Source organism: Lathyrus oleraceus, chromosome 1 (assembly GCF_024323335.1).
Source record: "Lathyrus oleraceus cultivar Zhongwan6 chromosome 1, CAAS_Psat_ZW6_1.0, whole genome shotgun sequence".
NCBI classification, from domain to species: Eukaryota; Viridiplantae; Streptophyta; class Magnoliopsida; order Fabales; family Fabaceae; genus Lathyrus; species Lathyrus oleraceus.
The window spans coordinates 103,654,462-103,680,186 of record NC_066579.1 but is presented as its reverse complement, the minus strand read 5'-3'; the positions used below and the strand labels follow the sequence as shown (position 1 = coordinate 103,680,186).

Genomic DNA, 25,725 nt, shown 5'->3' with positions numbered 1-25,725 from the left:
ATTGAAAATTATCCTAAAACTAATCCTACTTAAATTCTAATTAAAACATAAGTGCATTACTATTTTTATTTAATTTTCAAAGTATTTTTCCTTCTTAAGCAAAATAAAAATGTGTAAAAAAAGCATCAAAATGTGTATTGACTAAAAATAAGAAAACTAATGTGTATTAAAACAAATTAAAAGAGATAGAGATAAACTAAAAAACAAAAAAAACAAAAAAAACAAAACAAAACAAAGGGGTGCATGGACCTGCAGGGGCATATGGTCAAGCAAAATGGTGCAGGGCCTAACATCAGAAGTCCCATAGTGGCTTTGGTTGAGTTCAGAACAAACAGGGTATGAATGAGTAATCAGGAATGTGTGGGAAATACGACCTTTGGGCTTTAGGGCGCTTGAATCCCAATGTGAATGAGGACAGGGCGAGAGATTCAGACTCACCCTCATTCATTTTCACAATTCATCACCTGAACTCTCTCTCCCTCTTGAAACGTCTCCACCACCGGAAATCTCTCCGCCGCGCCGGAGGCGGCAGAGCATTCCAGATAAACCTCAAACAACCACCATCTCAACCCTTTCCACCTCATCTCTTCTATTCTAGCATCAATTTCCTCTGAAACGCAATGAAATATCTAAACCAAACCAAAACCTTGAAGAACCCTAGACCCTAAGAAAGTGAAATTAAATCGAAACGGAGGGGAATCAAACCACACAACCTTGAGGCTTTGATTCCCTTTAATGTCCTCTACATATTGGTAACCAGTTCGATATGAAAGAAGAAGAAATGGAGGGAGCTACCAACCTGTAAGGTCGAGGTTCACCTTGGGGAGCTTTGAAGATGAGGATGCTAATGAAGATAGAACACCATATAGGTAAGCAGTTCGAACTTTTCCCTCCTTGCTATTCTTCTTCTTTCTTCTTCTTCTACCACTTTAGTCTGTAGGTGAAATCTTCATGTCTTTGATGATGAGTGCATGAGTGATGGGAGTAGGATAGAGGAGTGGCTAATGCTTAATTTGCAGCAAGCTTTAAGGATAAGCTTGATCAATAATGGAGTATTTTGGAGCTCTTGGTGAGTTGAGAGGGAGAGAGATCGAGTTGCATAATGATCAAAGTTTTCAGAATGAGAATGGTTGCATGAGAACAAGGAGGGAATGGTAGTTATATAGATGAGTGATCATAACTGTTTTGGGCAAAGATTTAGGGCAGAGTTTGTTATGGTTAAGGCACTGTTAAAGGTAGTTCATTCAAATGGTAAATTGGTTAGGGGACTTAACAATGTTAGTGAACTATTAATGATAGTTAGATTGAATTGGAAGTTAGTCGTTATAGATTATGGTGAATTAGAATGAACTACTAACAATTTGTGATTGTTTATGGGGTTGAAAAGTGAAGTTAGTTATGAATATGGAATTCAATTAGTTGTAGTTAGTTGAGAAACTGTTATGAATTCATTGTTGCTTAAATCTTGCAGTGAGTTTTTTTAATAGAATGAGTTGGTTAGTTAGTTTGTTTGAATTGTAGATTAGTTAACTAATGATTCTATTAGCATAGTGAGGATGGTATTGATGTTTGTTAATGAACTGAGCTAGTTAACTTTGATGTGAAGAAGAATTAGGTAGGAAAAAAAGTCACTAACCTGTCAGTTATTGAAGTACTTTTATGTTAGCATTGAATTTGAATTAGTGAAATTAGGTCTGAAGTTAGTCTATTAGTGATTGTTAATGCTAAGTTGTTAGAGAAACACTTAGATTATTTATTGATGTTGATGAAATGTTATATAGTTAGTTGAATATTAGTGGCAGAAATTAGTTAATCGGTTTTGAATTTCAATGATCTTAATCTGGCTTCCTATGTTCTGCAACAGTTCTGCTTCAATTCCTTCTACAGGCTGCCCTATGTCACTTGCCACTTTATCAGATTTGAAGAGGACTAATCTTTCCAAACTTCTGCACTTGATACATTTGTCAACTTTCCCTTGTTCTCATACCCTGGTAATGAACTGGTTATGTCAGTATTGTTAATCGTTAGTTGTGTTGAATCAGGGCATGTAGCTGATTGTTAGACTTCATGTAAATTGATGATGTTAATTACTGAATGGTATTAGTATAGATAATGTTTTGGTTGTGTTGTAGTTATTGATTTTGAATTGAAAACAAATTAGATAGTAAGCTAGATTGAGCTACTAATGTTAGTTGAACCATAACAGTGAGTGGTATGAGTTTTAGGAAATTAGTGAGGGAATTTAGTATACTGTTATGGTTAATTGAAAAATGTCAATTTCAAATAGTAGTTAGTTAAATAAAAATAGTTAGAATTAGGATTAGTTATTAGGTGCAATTATTTCATTGAAGTGTAGTTAGTATGGAATTGATGTGTTAGTTTTGTGTAGTTAATGAATGTGACACAATGCTCGAGTTATCAATTGGAATGTTGTGGAAAAAGTTTGGCTTGAATTGGTGTAGTCATGTTGAATTTTGATTTGTTTGTTGCAGGGTCATTATGCATATGAGATGATTTGGGCATGGGATGGCATGACATACAAGGTTCATGAAGATTTAATCATGGCAACAAAATTGGCATAGCATGGCACCATGAAGATATTTGGAATGCTCTTTGAAGATATGGGAAGCACAAAAAAAAGAATGCCTTGAAGATGAAGAAAAAGTGGGATTAGGTTTTAGAATAGTTAGTTGACTTTGGTCAACTGTTTGACCAAAAAGTCAACAGTTGACTAAAAATCAACTCTAGGTCAAAATGTGTAAAATCTTGTGTAGATTCTGTTTTTGACTCTTGCGTAGTGTATATTTGATGGTTTGTAATGCAAATTGATCCTTGAATGGCAATGTAACTTGTTCTTCAAGAAAACACTTTTCCCTCCAAATTGGCATTTGAATATTTGAATTTGAATTGAACTTTGATCTTTGAATGAAACTTGATCTTGTACAAATTATGAACTGTAATGCCCAGCCTTGAATCCAAACCAAACAATTAATGGACTAGTGTATTGAAAAAGCCCATAAAGAGATTAATCAGTCAAAGTCAATCTTTCATGGTTGACCAATTGAAACTTGCAATCCATAATCAATTCCAATGTCATGATGCAATCCACATGATCCACAAGTGTCAAAGATAAAAGATTAGGGTTCCACAACTTTGAGTCCAAGAGAAGTGGTCATCACTAGTCAATGTAGGATGCACTTGTTTCTGGTCACCTTTATCATGATTCACAACAACAGTAGAATGCATTTGTTCCTTTTCTCTATAGACTACCTTTGTTTTCATAGGATCAATTCTTCTACCCATATCCCTTTCCTGAAGTTGGGGTTTCCTTTTGCAGCTTACATCAGAGTGACATAAAGCTGTGTTGAAATGGCACAATTCTGGAACTTTCTAATAATCTATACCAACGAAGAAAGTGAACCCAACTCTTTCCACCAAATTTCTCTCTCTCCATTCTTTCAATAATTCCATGTCCACTAACACACAGACACAATGTCCTAAAGACCTCTCTAGAGGTGGTCTATTAGATGTCGAGTCAATGCAAATGGGGGTTCCTAGGATGTTAGCAATGACAAAAATTATTTTAGGACGCTAATACTCTTGAGAGAGACCATGAATTTAAATACAGATCTGAGTCGAAGTGTGTTAACATTGTTAGGAACAAAATCCCTCATCCAATGGAACAACTTCAAAAAACCCGGGCTCAGGTTCCAAGAGGGCATGGAACGAACACGCCTAACATCCTCAAGATTTGAGAAAGCAGCAACAGGGACCGGGCTAGATGCCGGCATATGAGCAAAAGTTGGAGCGGGAATATCTGGCATGAAACCCGGAGGCATACCCCAAGGAAACCCGGCTGGCATGGCATTGAGCACAAAATGAGCACTGGCGGCAGGCACAGTCGGAGCTACAATATCTGAAATGACTGTCCTTTGGACAGGAGTTGCAGGAGGCTGAGCAGGTTGATTCTGGGCAGCAAGGAGTTGCTCCATCAAAGCGCCAAGTCTGGCGACCTCTTCCTTCAATTCACGGTTCTCTTGTTCCAACTGATCCATTACTCTGGAAGAATTGGCTCTTGTATAGTACCGGTGAGTCAGCTTGTCTTCAAAATAAATGAAGAGCACAAAGTTAGGCCATAGACAAGAAGACCAAGAACGACACCTGCTTATGCAAAATGATGCATGAGATGTTTGTGCATATGCTTTGTTTTTATTTTCAAGGAACTTTTAGGGCATTTATTTGCAAATTTTTGATCATTTAAAGCAATTTAATTTCATATGGAAAATATCTCATTCAATATATTCGAAGACAAAGAAGTACAGCATTTTCGATCATATTACAAAGAGAAAAGGAAAATAACATCCTATGGATCCCTAGAAGCTCGGGATGCTGGAAGACGAGAAACACACAGCTTCTTGATCTCTCTCTCATAGGCTGCTTCCATATCTTCTTTCTCTTTTGCAAGTCGATCATACTTCCTCTTCCAGAATTTGGAAGACTGAGGAAGCAGAGAAGTCCAAGTATCGTTTGGATCGTCGATCACCCGATGCTCAAGAAACTCAATCAGAGCGTCCTTCTCCTTGATTTGATGAAGTAATTCCTCTCTTTCACGGATCCAAGCACGTGAAAGATCTTCTTCTCTCAACTCCTCTACACGTTGGTTAGGGAGGGTTGAAGGCCCAGCCACATCCAATGGTGTAGGTCTCGGATGATCATATGGCATAAGGTACACAACAACTCTCTGTCTGACCCAGGAGGTATAAGGTTCCAAAGCAATGCAGTTCTTCGGACCTAGCTCATTCCTACTCTTCTTGCAGATCTTGCGCCAAGCGCGGACAAATCTGGCTTTCAGGCCTTGGGGATCTTTACCCTCCTGAAAGAATACACCTTCTAACAGAATGTTATGAGGTTTATCCTTTAGGGAGAACCCAAGTTGACAACGTGCTAGTATAGGATTGTAGCTGATCCCACCACATGTACCAAGAAGAGGCACATTAGGGAATTCACCACAGTAGTCAATAATCTGCATAGTATCATACACGCGATCATACCAAGAGATATCATCATTAGTGAGAGACATAAGTCTCTGAGACCACCGTAGACAACTCTTGTTCTTCTTGAAAGCAAGTGTCTGCGGCAAGTGTGAAATAAACCACTTGTACAGCAAAGGCAGACAGCACACAATAACTCCTCCACCCTTTGCATTCCTCAGATGCAAAGAGAAATAGGCATCACCCAACAGAGTCGGAACGGGATTAAGAACTGAAAAGATCCTAATGGCGTTCACATCCACAAATTTGTCGATGTTGGGGAATAAAACCAATCCATAGATGAGCAGCACAAATAAAGCCTCAAAGGCATCCTCACTCATGGACTTCCCATAAACGGTAGCTTGAGCGACGAGGAAATCGGAAGGAAGACCCTGAATTCCACCTTTGGTAGTCAAATTAGCCTTAATCAAAGCTTCATCTATGTGCAACAAGTCTGCGATCTCTCGAGCAGTCGGAATACTCTCTAAGCCACTAAACGGCACCTGATCCAGAATCGGAATCCCAATAAGATGAGAATACTCCTCCAAAGTCGGCAGTAACTGGAAGTCCGGAAAAGAGAAGCAATGATACAGAGGATCATAAAACTGAGCCAGAGTACTCATCAAACCCTCATCAACCTGAGTAGTCAATAGAGGCAGAAGCTTCCCATAACGAGCTTTGAAACCCAAGGGATCTAATACATAAGATGTCAGATTCCTTAACTCTTTCACATCAGGCTGTCTAAAGCTGTACTTCTTTGTATGCCTTTTTGGTCTTTCCATGTCTGAAAATTTTGCAAATAAACCCTTTAAGTTCCTTGAAAATTTTCTTTTTTCTGATGACATGAAGTGCAGATGAATGCATGAATGCATGAATGCAATAATCACATTCAAGGATCAAGCAAGTCACACCAGACAAAGGTCATGGGAAAGCGCATTGTATCCCTAATATCAATCATCCATTTTGGTGGATTTAGGTTTTCACCTTATCAACACCCAAGTTCCATTGATATTAGCGGTACATGAACCGACTCAATCATCCTTAATATCAACCATCCATTTTGGCGGATTATGGTTTACACCTTATCGACGCCCAAGTTCCATTGATATTAAGGATGTCCGAACGACTCAACCACGAATCACGGGTTTGCTGAGAGTCACGAGCATGGAGTCCTGGTTAAGAACCACCCAAAGGGAGTGTACTAGGGTTTAAACCTGCCAGACATGTTCTACCAGAGGTTCCCATAATCATCGTCCCATCTTTCGAATATTATCGGAGGAACGAATACTCGTATTCCAAAAATATTCTCAAGAGAGACTCTTATGAGTGTAGTATCGCGTAACAATCGCATCAGATCTGACATCTGAACGACTTCCGCACTACGTCCTAAAAATAGGCCAAGATGGGCTTGGTAAACTGCGGTCCTTGGCTTCTAAGGCACATGATTGAAAGAATAATGCCTAACCACAAATAACTTGTGTGACATTATTAATCCAACATGACCTCCACCAAGTGAATGGACTCGCAAGTCAACTGGCTAAGGAATACTCCACACCAGTCAACAAGACTACGCCATTCTCCTATCCTAGAGTGCACTCGAGTTCGGGTGTAGAACTCATCTCACAGAGATCACCAAAGCAAACAACAATTGTATATCAAGCAATTCAAACATTACAATCAATACAGTTATCCCAAATTGTACAAAAATATGTCAAATAACACATAAACAAATATCATACAACAAGGGTGAAAGGTAGGCAAAACCACCAAGGAAGGCTTTGTTCATCCCCAGCAGAGTCGCCACTTTTCTGTAGCGGTGTATTCGTCGCTATATGATTTATTGATTAAACCATAAGCAAAGCATACAAAGAAATCGAGTCGCCACCGCACTTTTATTTATCCAAAGGACTGGCTAAAAAGCGAACAAAAGCCTAAGAAGTTTTACACATAGAAAACTAATAAAAAGATCAGAGAATCTGGGTAAGGGGTAAATTACGCAATGGGAAGGTGTTAGGCACCCAAAACGTCCTAGGTACTCCTAGGGAGCCCTTTTCACACTTGTTGAATAAAAAATTTATTTGTTTATGACATATCGTGCAAACATGATTGGGAAGATGAGAAAAGAATATACAATTTATTATTTTTTTGTGTTTGAACGGATGAACCCGTTGCCTACGTACCTTTCCATACAAAGGTAAAGGATCAAAATGCCGTAGTTCGGATAAAAGATTTCCAAAAATTAGTGAATTCGTTTTAAAACAAGAGCACTAAGGCTTTTCATTACCAATGGGAGAAAACTCAACCTGAATCAACAATCTACCATGCGAGGACGACTTCAACATACTAGTGAGGGGTTAACCCTATAATAAGTATGGAAGACTTACAATCAACTCACTAAGGATAAGGTAAGATTTACATCAACCACTATGGTAATTGAAACATATGGCTAATGTATGAAAACATATTAACAATGGACAAAGCCACAAAACAATTGAATGGGTGAAGTTAATTGATTATGAGTATTCATAAAAGGATGGTCAAAGTATGATTTAGGTTCAATTCAGAAAGAAGTGTTATCAAAAGTGAAGTTTGAAAAGTCAAGGACTTAAGGTCCAGGTTTCTAATTTGAAAAGAGATGAGAATGTTTGCACAACATGTATTTACAAGTTTTAAAATCAACAAGTGAAAAGGGGTTTTGAAACAAAAAGGATGTGGATGAAGGAGTGTAAAACTTCCTAGAAGTTCACCTCTTGAAATCATATAAAGATGATTCAAGTGTGTCCTTCGGAATAAGGCAACAAAGCAAGTAAGCAAATAACAGCACGGTGATACCGGATGCCATCAATGGACTTATACCAATCTCACAAACAAAAGCGGATACCGGATACCAATCAATGGATTTATACCAATCTCCTAAAACAAAACAATGATACCGGATGCCAATAAATGGACTTATTCCAATCTCACAAAGCAAAAGCGGATGCCGGATACCAATAAATGGATTTACACCAATCTCCTAAAACAAAACAAGGATATCATATGCCAACAAATGGACTTATTCCAATCTCCTAAGGCAAACAGAATATGGATGTCAGATGCCAATAAATGGACTTATTCCAATCTCCACAGGATGATCATAGGAATACAAATGCCAACAACATGGACTTACAATTGCATCCTCACATACAACATACAAACAGAAGCAATGGACATAAGTGGCCAACTGAAATGGTCTTACACTCTATCCCTTCCAAATCATAGGAACAATGGCCAATGAATGGACTTACAGTTGTCCTCAATGGGCAAACAAAGATGGATCACAAAGATATGAAGTGATGATCATGCACTAATGAGCAACTAATGATGATAAATGCACAAAGGCAAACAAGCAAACATGTACAGATGAATCAAGCAATTAATCAAACAAAGTCATTTAGCACACACTATAACCAAGCAATTAGGCTCAAGCAAGGGTTAGACTTTAAAGTCAACTGGAATGGGGTGAATGGTGCTCTTAACCTTAACATTGAGAGTTAAGGTGAAGCAGATGAAAGGATATGAGGGGTGTGCCTCATGGCTCTTATCCCTGGTCAGGGAGAGCATTGAATATCAGAAGGTGTGGGAGTTCAGAAAGTTGGAATTCTCTCCACGAGTTAATGACTCTATAGATCTTGGGTTAAGATCCACAATCTACAACATGTAATGTGAGCAAAGGGAAGATGTAACACCCCGATTAAAATAAGAGAATTATTTAATTGAGTTAATATTATTTTATTAATTTAATTAAATAAAGTTGAATTATTGGATTATTATTATTATTAATTGGAATAATAATTATTTGGAAAATATATAAGTTGGAAATAAGAGAAAGAGTCTCATTTTGGAACAGAAGGGTTTTACGTGAAAAAGCAGAGAAGCATCGTGAAAGAGGAAAAGGGCAAGAGAAGGAGCAAGAGCAAAGGTTGAAGAACGGAAAAGCTTGAAGCTCTAAGAATTGCCGGATTATCTCAGGTAAGGGGGGTTTATCGTCGTTTAATGGGTATTATCGATTAACATGTAATGGGTAGTGATAAGCCGTCGATTGACCCTAATTGGGATTTAGAATGCTGAGAAATTATGTTGAATGAGTTGTATTAAAGCTGAAATTGAATTTGTGTTTGAGTGTATTGTGAATTTCTGAGCGTACAGCTTTTTACGGAAGTTGAATCGGAGGTCCGGAAGTCCTCCAACGGCGGAAAATGCGGAAACTCTGCATTCTGCCTTGTGTTAGCGCAGGAACTGCTGTTTCGCCTGCGTTAACCGGTTAACCCAGGGTGTTAACCGGTTAACACTGTTATAAATTGTGAAAATGTTGAGTTTTGCCTGCGTTAACCGTTAACCTATAGCGTTAACCGGTTAACACTGTTGCGTTTTGCCTGGAAGTGTAAATTTTCCTGCGTTAACCGGTTAACCTATAGCGTTAACCGGTTAACACTGTTGCAGTATGTAAAAATGGTTGATTTTTATGATGTAAGTGTAGTTGGTGATTGGCCTATTGTATCCAATTGTGATAAATAAATTCGTGGAGTCTATGTTGTGAAATGTTGATGCAAATATGTTGATAAGTTGTTTTTGTGGAAAATATTAAGTTGTAGGCTGATGAGCCAAAGTTGAATATAAGTTGTTTTGTTGAAAATGCTGAGTTGTAGGCTGATGAGCCAAAGTTGATTTTTAAGTTGTTGTTGCTGAAGAAGCTGTTATGTTGTCGTTGTTATTATGTTGTTGAACTTTCAAGTCGTACATGCCATATACATTCATATGCATTAAGTCGGGGCTTTTGCTCACACCACGTTGGCCTGGATTGGCAAAATTATGGGGCTTTTGCTCACACCACGTTGGCCTGGATTGGCAAAATTTTTAAGTTGAAAGTTGAAGGCTTATGCCTTGATGCCCACTAAACTGGCAATGATTTTAAGTTGGGAGTTTTACTCCAAATGGTACCACATGCATGAAGAGTCGAGTCTCATTTGAGTTGCAATTACGTTGTGTTTGAATATGATGTTGAGTTGAATATGCTGCTACCGAATGCATGATATGATGTGGGTGATTAACGTGTAAAGTTACTTAACATAACATGATGATTTATAATATTTGTTATATCGATTGAGGAACTCACCCTTACAGTTATATTTTTCAGGTAACGAGCAGTGAGTTGAGTAGAAGCTAGTGCTTGAAGTCTAGAGTGGTTTTAGTGGGTCATGCTCTGATAGATGTAACATCGGGACGGGATGTTTTATTTGTTGAATAAATGTTAATTTTAAGATATTACAGATGTTGAATGTTTCTATCCGCTGCGAATTTGTAAAGAAGTGTTTATGTTGAATTAAATAATGAGCATGACTGATTTTTACGGTGAATTATGTGAAGTATTATGTGACACCCTTGGTGCATGATTACTCTGATATTGATTTATATGCTGTTGTTTTAATTAAATATTTGGGGTATTTAGAAGGGTGTTACATTAGTGGTATCAGAGCAGGTCGGTCTGTCCGGCCAGTTGTCGTGTCGTTACTGTCTAACAATTGTGTAATTGTTATTAATCTAACGTTAAGTTGTGTTGTATTGATAAGTTGAAATGGCTGGAAGGAATGACGCTGCAATGGCTGCCGCAATGCAAGCAATGGCACAAGCGGTGCAGAACTTGCCAAATGCTGGTGGTGATGCTGGGTCACGTAGCTTGGCGACTTTTCAGAGAGAGAATCCGCCGGTGTTTAAAGGGAAGCATGATCCAGATGCAGCCTTGGGATGGTTGAAAGAGATTGAGAGAATCTTCCGTGTTATGGATTGCACTCCAGCTCAGAAGGTTCGGTATGGTACTCACATGCTAGCAGTCGAAGCTGATGACTGGTGGCTAGAGACTCACGAGAGGTTGACCGTGGCAGGTGAAGTCATTACTTGGGATGTATTCCGTAGGGAATTTCTGAGGAAGTATTATCCGGAAGATGTCCGTGGTAAGAAGGAAATTGAATTCCTTGAGCTGAAGCAAGGAAACATGTCTGTCACTGATTATGCTGCGAAATTTGTGGAGTTGTCCAAATTTTATCCTCATTACACTGGTGGTGGTGCTGAATTTTCAAAGTGCATCAAGTTTGAGAACGAATTGCGCTCTGAAATTAAGAAGGCTATTGGGTATCAGAAGATACGCATTTTCACTGAATTGGTTGATAGCTGCAGGATATTTGAAGAGGACAATAATGCTCATTACAAGATTGTCAGTGATCGCAGAGGCAAGCAACATCAAAACCGTGGCAAGCCGTATGATGTTCCAGCTGGAAAGGGGAAGCAAAGAGCTGCTCCGGCTCAGAGAGCTAGTGGGGGAGGTGCTCCTGCTGGTATAGTTTGCTTCAAATGTGGTCAAGCTGGTCATAAGAGTAATGTATGCACTGCTGAAGTAAAGAGGTGTTTTCGCTGTGGTAAGATTGGTCATGCAGTAGCTGATTGCAAGCACAAAGAAGTGATTTGTTTTAATTGTGGCGAAGAAGGGCATATTGGAAGCCAGTGTCAGAAGCCGAAGAAAGGGAATCAGTCAGGAGGCAAGGTCTTTGCTTTATCGGGTTCTGAGACTTCTGCAGATGATCGTTTGATCCGAGGTACGTATTATATTAATGGCTTTCCTCTTGTAGCTATTATTGACACAGGTGCGACTCATTCCTTTATATCTTTGGATTGTGCTGTGAAACTTAAGTTAGAGATATCTGAGATGTTTGGTAGTATGGTAATTGATACTCCTGCGAAGGGTTCAGTGACTACTACTTCGGTTTGTTTAAATTGTCCTTTGAGCATTTTTGGTAGAGACTTTGGGATGGACCTAGTGTGTCTTCCACTAGTGCAGATTGATGTTATTCTGGGTATGAACTGGTTGGTGTTTAACCGAGTTTCTATCAATTGTTTTGATAAGACTGTGATCTTTCCTGAGATTGAGGAGGGAAAGAGTTTGTTTTTATCAGCGAGACAAGTGGATGAGGAAGTAGCTGATGGGGCAGAGTTGTTTATGCTGTTAGCGACTTTGGAGGCTAAAGATAAACTGATGATTTGCGATCTAGCTGTGGTGTGTGATTTTCCTGATGTGTTTCCGGAAGAAGTGAATGAATTGCCGCCAGAGCGTGAAGTGGAGTTCTCTATTGACTTGGTACCTGGTACTAGGCCGATATCGATGGCTCCGTACCGTATGTCTGCTGTTGAGTTAACTGAATTGAAGAGTCAGTTGGGAGATCTATTGGATAAGAAATTTATTCGTCCGAGTGTGTCACCGTGGGGTGCACCAGTGCTATTGGTTAAGAAGAAAGAAGGTACTATGAGGTTGTGTGTGGACTACAGGCAACTGAATAAAGTGACGATCAAGAATCGGTATCCTTTGCCGAGGATTGATGATTTGATGGATCAGTTGGTTGGTGCAAGTGTGTTCAGTAAAATAGATTTGAGATCTGGGTATCATCAGATCCGTGTGAAAACAGAGGATATTCAGAAGACTGCTTTCAGAACAAGGTATGGACATTATGAGTATTCTGTAATGCCTTTTGGTGTGACTAATGCACCTGGAGTATTTATGGAGTATATGAATAGGATTTTTCATCCGTACCTAGACAAGTTTGTTGTGGTGTTTATTGATGACATTTTGGTGTATTCGAAATCTGAAGAAGAGCATGCTGAGCATTTGAAAGTGGTTTTAGAAGTCCTACGAGAAAAGAAGTTATTTGCTAAATTGTCCAAGTGCGAATTTTGGCTAGGAGAGGTAAGTTTTCTTGGTCATGTGATTTCAAGAGGTGGTGTGACTGTTGATCCTTCTAAGATAGAAGCGGTATCTAAGTGGGAAGCTCCGAAGTCTGTTGCTGAGATTCGAAGTTTTCTTGGTTTGGCTGGTTATTATAGGAAGTTCATTGAGGGATTTTCTAAGTTGGCGTTACCGTTGACGATGTTGACTAGAAAGGGGCAAGCGTTTGTTTGGGACTCAAAATGTGAAGAAGGTTTCCAAGAGCTAAAGAGAAGGTTGACTACTGCTCCTATTCTGATATTACCGAGTTCGTCGGAATCATTTGAAGTTTATTGCGATGCTTCATTGTTGGGTTTGGGTGGCGTGTTGATGCAGAATAAGCAGGTTATAGCTTATGCTTCAAGACAGCTGAGGGTTCATGAGAGGAACTATCCGACGCACGATTTAGAGTTGGCAGCTGTGGTGTTTGTTCTGAAGTTATGGAGACATTACTTGTACGGGTCAAGATTTGAGGTTTTCAGTGACCATAAAAGTTTAAAGTATTTGTTTGATCAGAAAGAGCTGAATATGAGGCAGAGAAGATGGTTAGAGTTTCTGAAGGATTATGACTTTGGTTTGAATTACCATCCGGGTAAAGCAAACGTAGTGGCTGATGCATTGAGTCGGAAATCATTACATATGTCTATGTTAATGGTTAAGGAATTGGATTTGATTGAGCAGTTTAGAGACTTGAGTTTGGTGTGTGAGAGTACTCACAATAGTGTTAAATTGGGAATGTTGAAGTTGACAAGTGGTATTCTGGATGAGATCAGAGAGGGTCAGAAATCTGATATGCTTTTGGTCGATAAGTTGACTCTAGTGAATCAAGGTCAAGGTGGCGAATTCAGAGTTGATGAGAATGGTGTTTTGAAATTTGGTAATCGGGTGTGCATTCCGAATGTTACCGAACTTAAGAAGAGTATTCTTGAGGAAGGACATCGTAGTGGTCTGAGTATTCATCCTGGAGCTACGAAGATGTATCATGATTTGAAGAAGTTATTTTGGTGGCCGGGAATGAAAAGAGAAATCGCGAGCTTTGTTTATTCTTGTTTGACTTGTCAGAAGTCAAAGATTGAGCATCAGAAGCCGTCTGGGCTAATGCAACCGCTGGCTATTCCAGAGTGGAAGTGGGATAGTATCAGTATGGATTTTGTTTCTGGTTTACCGAGGACAATTAAGAATTTTGAAGCCATTTGGGTGATTGTTGACAGGTTGACAAAGTCGGCTCATTTCATTCCGATTAGAATGGATTATCCGTTAGAGAAATTGGCTGAGTTGTATATTGAGAAGATTGTAAGTTTGCATGGTATTCCGTCTAATATTGTTTCGGACAGAGATCCTAGATTTACATCGAAGTTCTGGGAAGGTTTGCAGAGAGCTTTGGGAACTAAGCTGAGATTGAGTTCTGCATATCATCCGCAGACTGACGGTCAGACTGAGAGGACGATTCAGTCACTAGAGGATCTTTTGAGAGCTTGTGTTTTGGAGAAGGGAGGTGCTTGGGATTGTTATTTACCTTTGATTGAGTTTACCTACAACAATAGTTTTCATTCGAGCATTGGTATGGCGCCGTTTGAAGCTTTGTATGGTAGGAGATGTCGGACACCGTTATGTTGGTGTGAGTCCGGTGAGAGTGCTGTGGTCGGACCGGAAATTGTTCAACAGACTACGGAAAAGATTAAGATGATTCAGGAGAAGATGAGAATTGCTCAGAGTCGTCAGAAGAGTTATCATGATAAGAGGAGGAAGTCACTTGAGTTTCAAGAGGGAGATCATGTGTTTCTTCGTGTTACTCCGATAACAGGTGTTGGTCGGGCTTTGAAGTCGAAGAAGTTGACACCTCGATTTATTGGTCCTTATCAGATTTTAGAGAGGATAGGAGAGGTAGCCTATCGTATCGCTTTACCGCCGTCACTTGCGAATTTGCATGAGGTTTTTCATGTGTCTCAGTTGAGGAGGTACATTCATGATCCGTCGCATGTAGTCCAAGTAGATGATGTACAGGTGAGAAATAACCTGACTGTTGAAACATCACCTATGAGGATCGAGGATCGAGAGTTGAAGCGGTTGCGGGGTAAAGAGATTGCCTTGGTGAAGGTAGCTTGGGGAGGACCAGCAGGTGGCAATGTAACTTGGGAACCGGAGAGTCAGATGAAGGAGTCTTTTCCGGAGTTATTTGCCTGAGGTATGTTTTCGAGGACGAAAACTCTTTTAGTGGGGGAGAGTTGTAACACCCCGATTAAAATAAGAGAATTATTTAATTGAGTTAATATTATTTTATTAATTTAATTAAATAAAGTTGAATTATTGGATTATTATTATTATTAATTGGAATAATAATTATTTGGAAAATATATAAGTTGGAAATAAGAGAAAGAGTCTCATTTTGGAACAGAAGGGTTTTACGTGAAAAAGCAGAGAAGCATCGTGAAAGAGGAAAAGGGCAAGAGAAGGAGCAAGAGCAAAGGTTGAAGAACGGAAAAGCTTGAAGCTCTAAGAATTGCCGGATTATCTCAGGTAAGGGGGGTTTATCGTCGTTTAATGGGTATTATCGATTAACATGTAATGGGTAGTGATAAGCCGTCGATTGACCCTAATTGGGATTTAGAATGCTGAGAAATTATGTTGAATGAGTTGTATTAAAGCTGAAATTGAATTTGTGTTTGAGTGTATTGTGAATTTCTGAGCGTACAGCTTTTTACGGAAGTTGAATCGGAGGTCCGGAAGTCCTCCAACGGCGGAAAATGCGGAAACTCTGCATTCTGCCTTGTGTTAGCGCAGGAACTGCTGTTTCGCCTGCGTTAACCGGTTAACCCAGGGTGTTAACCGGTTAACACTGTTATAAATTGTGAAAATGTTGAGTTTTGCCTGCGTTAACCGGTTAACCTATAGCGTTAACCGGTTAACACTGTTGCGTTTTGCCTGGAAGTGTAAATTTTCCTGCGTTAACCGGTTAACCTATAGCGTTAACCGGTTAACACTGTTGCAGTATGTAAAAATGGTTGATTTTTATGATGTAAGTGTAGTTGGTGATTGGCCTATTGTATCCAATTGTGATAAATAAATTCGTGGAGTCTATGTTGTGAAATGTTGATGCAAATATGTTGATAAGTTGTTTTTGTGGAAAATATTAAGTTGTAGGCTGATGAGCCAAAGTTGAATATAAGTTGTTTTGTTGAAAATGCTGAGTTGTAGGCTGATGAGCCAAAGTTGATTTTTAAGTTGTTGTTGCTGAAGAAGCTGTTATGTTGTCGTTGTTATTATGTTGTTGAACTTTCAAGTCGTACATGCCATATACATTCATATGCATTAAGTCGGGGCTTTTGCTCACACCACGTTGGCCTGGATTGGCAAAATTATGGGGCTTTTGCTCACACCACGTTGGCCTGGATTGGCAAAATTTTTAAGTTGAAAGTTGAAGGCTTATGCCTTGATGCCCACTAAACTGGCAATGATTTTAAGTTGGGAGTTTTACTCCAAATGGTACCACATGCATGAAGAGTCGAGTCTCATTTGAGTTGCAATTACGTTGTGTTTGAATATGATGTTGAGTTGAATATGCTGCTACCGAATGCATGATATGATGTGGGTGATTAACGTGTAAAGTTACTTAACATAACATGATGATTTATAATATTTGTTATATCGATTGAGGAACTCACCCTTACAGTTATATTTTTCAGGTAACGAGCAGTGAGTTGAGTAGAAGCTAGTGCTTGAAGTCTAGAGTGGTTTTAGTGGGTCATGCTCTGATAGATGTAACATCGGGACGGGATGTTTTATTTGTTGAATAAATGTTAATTTTAAGATATTACAGATGTTGAATGTTTCTATCCGCTGCGAATTTGTAAAGAAGTGTTTATGTTGAATTAAATAATGAGCATGACTGATTTTTACGGTGAATTATGTGAAGTATTATGTGACACCCTTGGTGCATGATTACTCTGATATTGATTTATATGCTGTTGTTTTAATTAAATATTTGGGGTATTTAGAAGGGTGTTACAGAAGACACACAGAATAGTAGGAGATGGACTACACATCTCTCCTATCTACCAATTGCCTTATCAAAAGGACTTTTCCTGCTTGGGGACAAAGATAAACAATCACAAACATTGCCTCTTAAGGAGGACTTCAGACAGGTGCCTGGCTAAGTAACAAGCCAGGTCTTCCAGACTACATGAAGAAGAAGATGTTATACCTCAATGCTAATGCTATCAAGCAAAGCAAAAGCAAGTTCACAATGAACTATAGCAACTAAGGTACCTGAAAACAATCCAATTCAATCAGTATTCAATTCAAAAGAAAGTCAACAGACAATAGACAGTCAACTGTACACAAACAATGCATTAAGCAAGGCATAAGCCCAATTCAAAGGAGCTCAAAGCATCCTACAAAACAAACCAAGTTAGTCCATGACAATCAAATAAACCAAACTCAATCAATTTGAATTAATCTCCTTAAAGCAATTGCTTCTTCAACCTGAAAATCAAACTCAAACATGAGAAGTAGACCACTAGGACAAGGCCTAGGGTCAAAGGAGGAGAAATAAACCAAAACAGGACATGAAAGTTTACCAAAATCAAGATTAATCAAATAAGAACAAAGTCCAATTGGTCTCATATCAAAACTATGCACCAAATCCATTTCATAAGCAAAACATGTCAAACAAGCAAGTTGGGATCACATTGGAGCAAACAGAATGAACCACTTCAAATCAAATCAAACATGGCTCAATAAATTCCAAGAAAAATCATGCCTAAACAGAATACATTGAAGGATCAACACACCAAAAATCATGGCATTTGGCTAAGTATAAGCATGTCAATTAAAATCAACAAGTCATGGTATGCAAAAACAAGCTCAAACAAGACCTCAAATGGTACATCAAGTTCATGCAAGCATAAAACAGAAATGACATAAGATAAATGATCCAAACCAAAACCAAAATGAACTTCAACATGTTAAGAATCAATGTACAAAATTTTAAGTCCATATGATAATGCATGAGAATTTCACAAATCATGGAAGTTGAACACTTAACAAAAGTCCAAATATGACAAGCCAGAAGAGAAAATCTCAAACAAATTGGAAATGTATCAAACAATTCTACAAAAAATCATGCTCAAACTAGACATCCAGAAGCAACAACATGCAAAAATTCAGATTATTTCAAGTTCATATGGCATGGTAAATAAAATCAGAAAATTGGAAAAGAAATGGTGTGACACACATTGTCACACCTCCAATGATCATATCATATCTCACAATCCAGAAATGCAAAAATAGAAAACTATATACCAAAAGATCAGTCAAGATGTCTAGATTATGCATGTAAAATTTCAGCTCCATTGGATCAAGCATCATGATTTCATAAAAGAAATGGTAAGCAATGTGCAAGAAATGATATATGAGAATAAACCCTAGGCAATTTTCAAATCCAACCGTGCACAAATCTTGAAAAAATATCCATAAAAAAGTAGACATGATGATGAACATTTCACAAAAAATTTCAGGTGATTTGGATTATTATTTTAGGAGTTATGATTTTTTCAATGTGAAGAAGAAAATAAAAATGGTGAAAGGAAGCATGTAAACATGAAAAGCAAAAAGAGAAAAAAAATGCAAATGGCAACATGTGAGAAGCTGGCGCCAGGATTCGAACCGCGCTTGCATTTGAAATTGGCGCTCACTTAATGAAACGCACCGTTTCATTAAGTGAGGTGGCAAGCTGCAATTGGTGCATGGCACACAAACACGAAACACATGCAGAAACAAGGCCAAGCGGATCAAAGTGATTCTGGAAATTGGAAACCCTAAGCTTCAACGCGTGTTCATCATGTTCATCATCATCATGAACTTTTTGTCACAGAAATTCATAAAAATTATACCAATCGAATCATCATTCAACACACAGCACTAATCCAACATCAATTTCATTTAATTCTAACTACATGAAAAGAATCGAGCAGAACAAATTCTAACATCCAAGTTTCAAATCATGATAACTTCCTCAATATTGCATGAAATCACTAGATCTAAAGTTCATTATAACCAGCAACAAAGGACCTATAAGATGCATATCATAATTGCAAGAATTAGAGTGATCGAATTCTAACCTCTATGGAGATGCAGAGTTGAAATCGTGTGAATCTGGCCTGGAAATGTTGAAACAGGCGCTCTATGTTGCTTGGATGAATGAATGGAAGCAAGATCTCAGCTCAAAAAATGCTTGATCCTTCTTGAAATCTCAATTTCCATGGAAATGCACAAGGTTCAACAGTTGCGATTCTTCAAGAATTTTCCAAGATTTGGCTTCAATTCACTTCAATAATCCCTGCAGATAATGATTAGCACAAGAAACAAGCAAAAGAAATGCTGAAATTCGATGAACAAAGTTGAGAAAATTTGAGAGAATTTGAGATGAAAAGTTTTGGATCTGAAATTATGAAGTTGTTGTTACTGAATTCTGTTAGGATTAGCACTTTATACCACCTGTTAATGAAGCTTCTTAATCATGATTAGCAACAATGCAATGGATTAAGTGAAATGAGCATGTTTTGCAATTTGGCCAAAATGCCCTCATGTAATGCCATGCAATGGAACAGTGCGAATTTGGCTTGAAACAAGTTGCAAATTCTGTTTTGAGGCAATGGCAATTGGTTTGGAGTGAAAATAATGCCCATTTTTCAAAATCACCTTTTCCCACCAAAATTCAAAATGAAGTCAAGTGAAAAATGCCATTTTTTTATGATGAGAATTTGTGAAATATGATGCATGATTATGATAGTAGGGATCAAGAGAAAATTGCTCAAAAAAGAATCACATGAATTGGCCTTTTGATGCAAAAGTTATGCCTTGTTGAAGTTCAAAATTCCTTGCCAATGATTTGATCATAACTTGCCAACCACAAATGAGAAATGGATATTCTTGGACTTTTTTGGAAAGGTGAGAGCAAGATCTTCAACTTTCATGTTGGACAAAATTTGATTTGAAGCTTGCTTGGTGATGTAAAGTTGAGGAGAAGACCTTTCCATTTTTGGTAGTTTGAAATTACAGGTCACTTACTATTTTTGGAAACTTTTTGTCTGACCTCAAATTCTCCAATGATGATGTTTGACATGTTATATGAGGCTTGTATGGACATGAATGAGGTCTCTCAAACCATCTCCCACCTTCAAATCCCTGATTTTATGCACAGTTGACCACAATTGACTTTGCTAGGGTTTTGGTTGACTGACCAATGCTTTGATGAATTTCAAACCTCTACCACTTGAGACCTTGATTCAAAATGATGTCATGGTTCATATGAACTCTCAATGAATGATTATGGTGCCCAAATTCTTCAGAATGGCCACCATCCATTGCTCAATGGCTGCCTGTGACTGGCTTGACCTAGGCATGGCAACAGGGCGGGTCGGGGACGGTTTTTACCTCTCCCAAACCCAAACCCGAACCCCCAAACAATCCCCGTTCCCCGCCCCAAACCCAAACGGGGATGGGGAATCAAAACCCAAACCCGTCCCAAACGGGTTCGGGTTGGGTTCGGGTATCCCCGCCCCGCCACCATTAATTTAATAAAATCAATTTTTTAATAGAAATATTTATTTTTCCGAAATAAAATTACATTACAAATAATAAAATAAAATAATCTAAAAAAATTCCATACATACATTTCAAATATTTTAAATAATAAATTTAAATTAAAATATCAAAACATTGACCACATATTTAATATTTTAAATGATCAAAAATAAATAATAACGTACATAGTAAAATAAACGGGGCGGGTTCGGGGATGGGTTCGGGGTGGGTACTAGTGTCCCCATTACCCGACCCGTCCCCATATTTTAAAGTCGGGGAAAACCCAAACCCAAACCCAAACCCAGTCAAAGCGGGTTTTCCCCGTCAACTTCGGGGCGGGTTCGGGTTGGTACCCGCGGGTACGGGTTATATTGCCATGCCTTGACCTGATGGTTGCTTCATCTGCAAGTAACAAGGTTAGATGACAATATTTGTGTACTTTTGGTTAGTAAACAAATGAAAAGCAATGATATACAAATGCAAACATGCTTGGTGATCAAGAACCACTCTCAAAAGACAACCCACCCACAAGAAAGAAGGCAAGGTGCACAATGATCCTTGAGGCAATGATATGATATGATATGATGCCATGAGGGATCTTAGGGACAAAATTGGGGTCTTACAGATGCCCCTATTTAAGGTCATTCTAGCCGGAGAAATGAAGTTTAGAAATCTTCATCTCGACGCGGTAGAATGGGCTTAAATAACCGTAATGAGACAAATTTTGGTCCCTAAGTGACCTCATGATGCAGATGTATGCATGTAAAAGACACAAACTCTGTGGGGACATGGTTCACACAGAAGAAAAGACGATCCATCGGAGTAATACACTCACCAGGAACAGAGACTCTAACAGGACTCTTGCGGGGATAAGAAAAAGAAAAAGAAATGCGTGAGCAGGACACGACTCTGATTTAGGGGAAAACAGAAATCAAACTGGAGACTTTACTAGGGGTGAAGGACTCACACTGGGGAAGAGAAGATTTCCAAAGGAGAACACATCCATTGGAAAGACAACAAGCTGACTCAAACTATCCACAAAGGATAACTTCGGATAAAAAATCCGGACTCGGACCAAGAAAAGATTCACAAAGAACCTCCCTGCCGGGGAAAATTGCATATATTGGGGAAAACGCCAATACAACAAACGGGGGTAAAAATCACCACAAGAAAACTCCACTGGAGAGGCGTCTAACAAAGAGACTCTCCTGGGGAAAAGCAACAAGGCAATGAGATGTTACCGGTATAAAGACAACAAACTCAGGAAGAATTAATATCTAAGACCGGTATAAGGGTGAAAGATATCAATCAACCAAACATCTGAGAAAGACCTAAAAAAGGTACATCAACTCAGAAACATCTGACTCCACAGGGGACCAAGGTCATAATAGGGAGCAGAAAGGAAGGAACACCAGGGATACCGAGGTATATAATAGGTGACCGACCGAAGCGTGAATTGGTTTTTACTGCCAAAACACTCATCATCCGAAAGGAGGGCTTGAAAAAGCAAATCGACTTACAGGATGGACATTCGAATCCACAACGGGAAAACGAATCTTACTCAACTGGGGACACAAACCCGAAGAGTGCATGAGATATAATATCCATTACCGTCAGAACGTGGATAGAATACTCGCATGAGACGTATTATCTATTACCGTCAGAACGTAGATAATATACTCGCATGGTAAGACACCAAGGATACCAGTTACTGGGTATATAATAGGTGATCTACCGAAAACGTGGATTGGTTTTTACTGCCAAAACACTCATCATCCAAAACACAAACTGGTTAAAGGATGGAATATTCGATTCTACAAAGAATACGAATCTTACTCAACTGGGGGGAAGATCAACAAAGGAGTCCAACCGAAGAGTGAACAGAGATATATTATTCATTACCGTCAGAACGTGAATAATACACTCGAAAGGAAGAGACACCAGAGATACCGGTTAGGGCATATAATAGGTGGTCAACCAAAAGAGAGACAATCGATACCAAGCATACGGGTAAACGAAAGACAACTCAAAGGGATACATTGCAAGCATCCGGCAATTATCCGAAACAACAAATATTCGATTTCGCAAAAGGGAAATAACGAATCTTACTCGACTGGGGAAACACAAAAGGCTTCGACTGAAGAGTGCATGAGATATATTATCCATTACCGTCAGAACATGGATAACACACTCGCATGGAAGATTATCCACAACCGGTTATTGGGTTAATAAAGGATAAATCAACCGAAACAAGAAAGGCATCGGGATACCAAACTAGGTATATAAAGATGACCAATCAAAGGAAGCAACAATCATTACCAGGCAAACGGGTAAATGAAAGAAGACTCACTGGGGATACATTGATACAAAATCAATGATCCGGGGATGCATTGCATAAACAACAATTATCCACAAGGACAAGCTGGGGATATATTGATAAACAATCAATAATCCGGGGAACAAATCACTAGCAAACGGTGAAAAGACCCACTGACGACTTCAAAGGATAACATTGCAAACATACGGCAATGATCCAGAAGACAACTTGCTGGGGATACAATTGCTAGCATACGACAATTGTCCACAAGCAAAGGGAGGAATATCAACATCAACTATTGAATGAAGATAACCACAAAGAGTAACCATCATCGGTTAGGATGAACAACAAGGTTAACTCTGCGAAGGGGAGAAATTAGGGTTTACAACTACCGAATACGGGGTAGAATACCAAAACTCTGGCTGAGGATAAAATTGCTAGCAACCGGCAATCATCCACCTGTACCACAAGGTACAAACTCCGCTGGGAATAAAACCACAACGAAACCAAATTCCGCCAATAACCAGAACGAACCACAAAGGTTACCTCTGCTAGGGGAAAAGAGATAGGACTTACGACTATCGAATACGGGGTAGTGGCCATCAAACTCTGATGGGGGATAAACACGAATTAGGGTTTACATCTATCGAATACGGGGCAGAAAACCAACAACTCCACGTGGGAAATGAAAGAATCACAAATCCGCACGGGAACAAAACAGGGTTTATAACAAATCACAAACTGCTGGAGAGCAGGAAAATAAGATTTACGACTACCGACAATCAGGTAGAAAACCGAATCAACTCTTGCTAAGGAATAAAAGGTATATAACCACCAATTCCGCCAAGCAGAAGGAACATAGGACTTACAACTACCGGTTACTGGGTAGAGGCCTAAAAAAGATTCCGCTGGGGATAAAAAGAATTATTGCCGGTTACTGGGCAAATTATTCATTTATTCCGCAGGGAAGCACGAGAAACAGTTGACAAAAATAGCCAGTTCGGGATCGATCCGAAAAGACAGACTGAATCAAAACACGTCCTAATGAGGATATAACTCAATAGGAACATCCATCCCAATATATGTTGGGAGGAAACGGAAGAAACCGTCATCCACGAGGGTATATCTCAGTGGGGAACTGCAGAAGGGAATACAGACGCTTTCTGCTTATGAGGCTGACTCTACATGGAGAGATTTTAACACCCGACATCTGCTTGGGAAGATCTATTAGAGAGATCTATATCACCCACAGCAGGAGACAACAAACAAAAGATATATGGCAAAAATGCAACATGAATATCTGAATGTTTATGATTATGCATGAATATGCGTGATTTATGTTTGATGAATGCTGACAAAACAAACATATCTAACACAAACAGGCCCAGGAATCAAACGCTCGGTACTATACTTCCAGGGGGAAAACCAACTGAAAAGCCAATCTGCGGAGATCCACACGCTAAAAAGCAAAGATCTGCGGGGAGGCAAAAGATCAGAGATATCACCAAATCTCTGAGTGATGGATCAACCATCAACCCAACTGGCACAGAAAGTCACAACAGGCAAGAACTGCCACAAAGACAAATCTGTTGGGGAAACGGGAGAAATTCCAGGATATCTGCAGGGGAATCTTCAGTATCAACTGAGAACTGCACAAAGTGAGAATTGCCATGAAAGCAACTCCACATAACTCCGTTGGGGAATAACCCACTGAGGGAGAACAGATCATCCATGTAGAATCTTCTGCACAAGCAACTCTACCTGGGGAGAACACAAACAGCCATTCCATCGGGAATACACCCACTGAAGGAAAAACAGATCACACAAGTAGATTCTGCAACAAGCCACTCTACTAAGGATCAAAAGCGATCAGGAAATCAACCCAAACTCTGGATGTTAGACCACCAACCCAACCTACTGGGGAAGCTGAGGTCAACAAGCATAAACTGCCCCCAAAAGCAACTCTGTCAAGTATACCAGCTCTGGCGGAGACTCCGAGGGAATTATCACAGATGCAATCCTGACTCTGACGGGGATTCTGGTTTTGTTGGAGATACCAACTCTTTTGGGGATTTTGCACAAATACAATCCACCAAACCACGAATCTACTGGGGAAATCCACCGAGGGACCCACTGAGGATATGGAAGAGAGCTGGGGATCAACCACCAAATGCCGACTCTTCTGAAGAGAACATCCACAACTGCTGAGGAGGAACACAATCACTGCCCTGCTGAAGACTAAGCGCTCTGATGGGGAGATAACAACTCCGCTGGCGACTTGGCCGGGAAAGGGAGTACTGATGGAACAAACGAAGTCTTCCACAAGAGCCCTACTCTGGGGATATATCACAGATCCCACTAGCGACTATGTGGAGGAAAGATAGCAACAAACCTGCATGCGACAATGCTGGAGAAAGCGGTAAAGTACCGGGATATCAATCCACCAACCATTGAATCTTCAAAAAGAAAGTCATCATGCTGAGGAGAGAAACAACAACTCCACTAGCGACTGCACTGGGGAGAGACTACTGCTGGAGAAGAAAACGAAGTCTTCAACAACATCTCTGCCTGGGGAACAACCCACCACAACAACTCTGCTTGGGGAACAACCCCAACAACACAGCAGGAGAAAGAGGATACAACCAATGCCAGGAATATGAACCAATGTCTTACCTGTTGGAAATCATGCCACCCTTGGGAGAGCACTGAGAAAATCTTGAGTATCCTTTCATCATCGTGAATGTTCACTTTGTTTAAAACAACCATTTTGGAAAAAAAAAATATTTTTTTAAAACAATGACATTTTATCAATTAAAACATGCAAAACATTTGTTGAATTGAAACAAACACGAGTGCAAATAATTGGATAAAAAGCTCAAATTGATTTGATGGAATGGTAGCCTGCAAATGGCAAGACTCCATAGATCTGTACAGATTTGAAATCAGTGATATATATTGGAAGAGGGCTACATTGAACATAATGATCCTTTCTCTACCAATTTGAA

The 25,725-nt window shown here is 39.3% G+C and overlaps 1 long non-coding RNA gene across 1 annotated transcript; it reads left to right on the top strand.

Moving 5' to 3' along the window:
* Positions 1 to 366: 366 nt before the first annotated feature.
* Positions 367 to 2,931, top strand: LOC127119777 (uncharacterized). Its single transcript, XR_007802917.1, has 3 exons — positions 367 to 869; positions 1,865 to 1,991; positions 2,493 to 2,931. It is a non-coding gene; the product is annotated as an uncharacterized LOC127119777 (long non-coding RNA).
* The last annotated feature ends 22,794 nt before the right edge of the window (positions 2,932 to 25,725 follow it).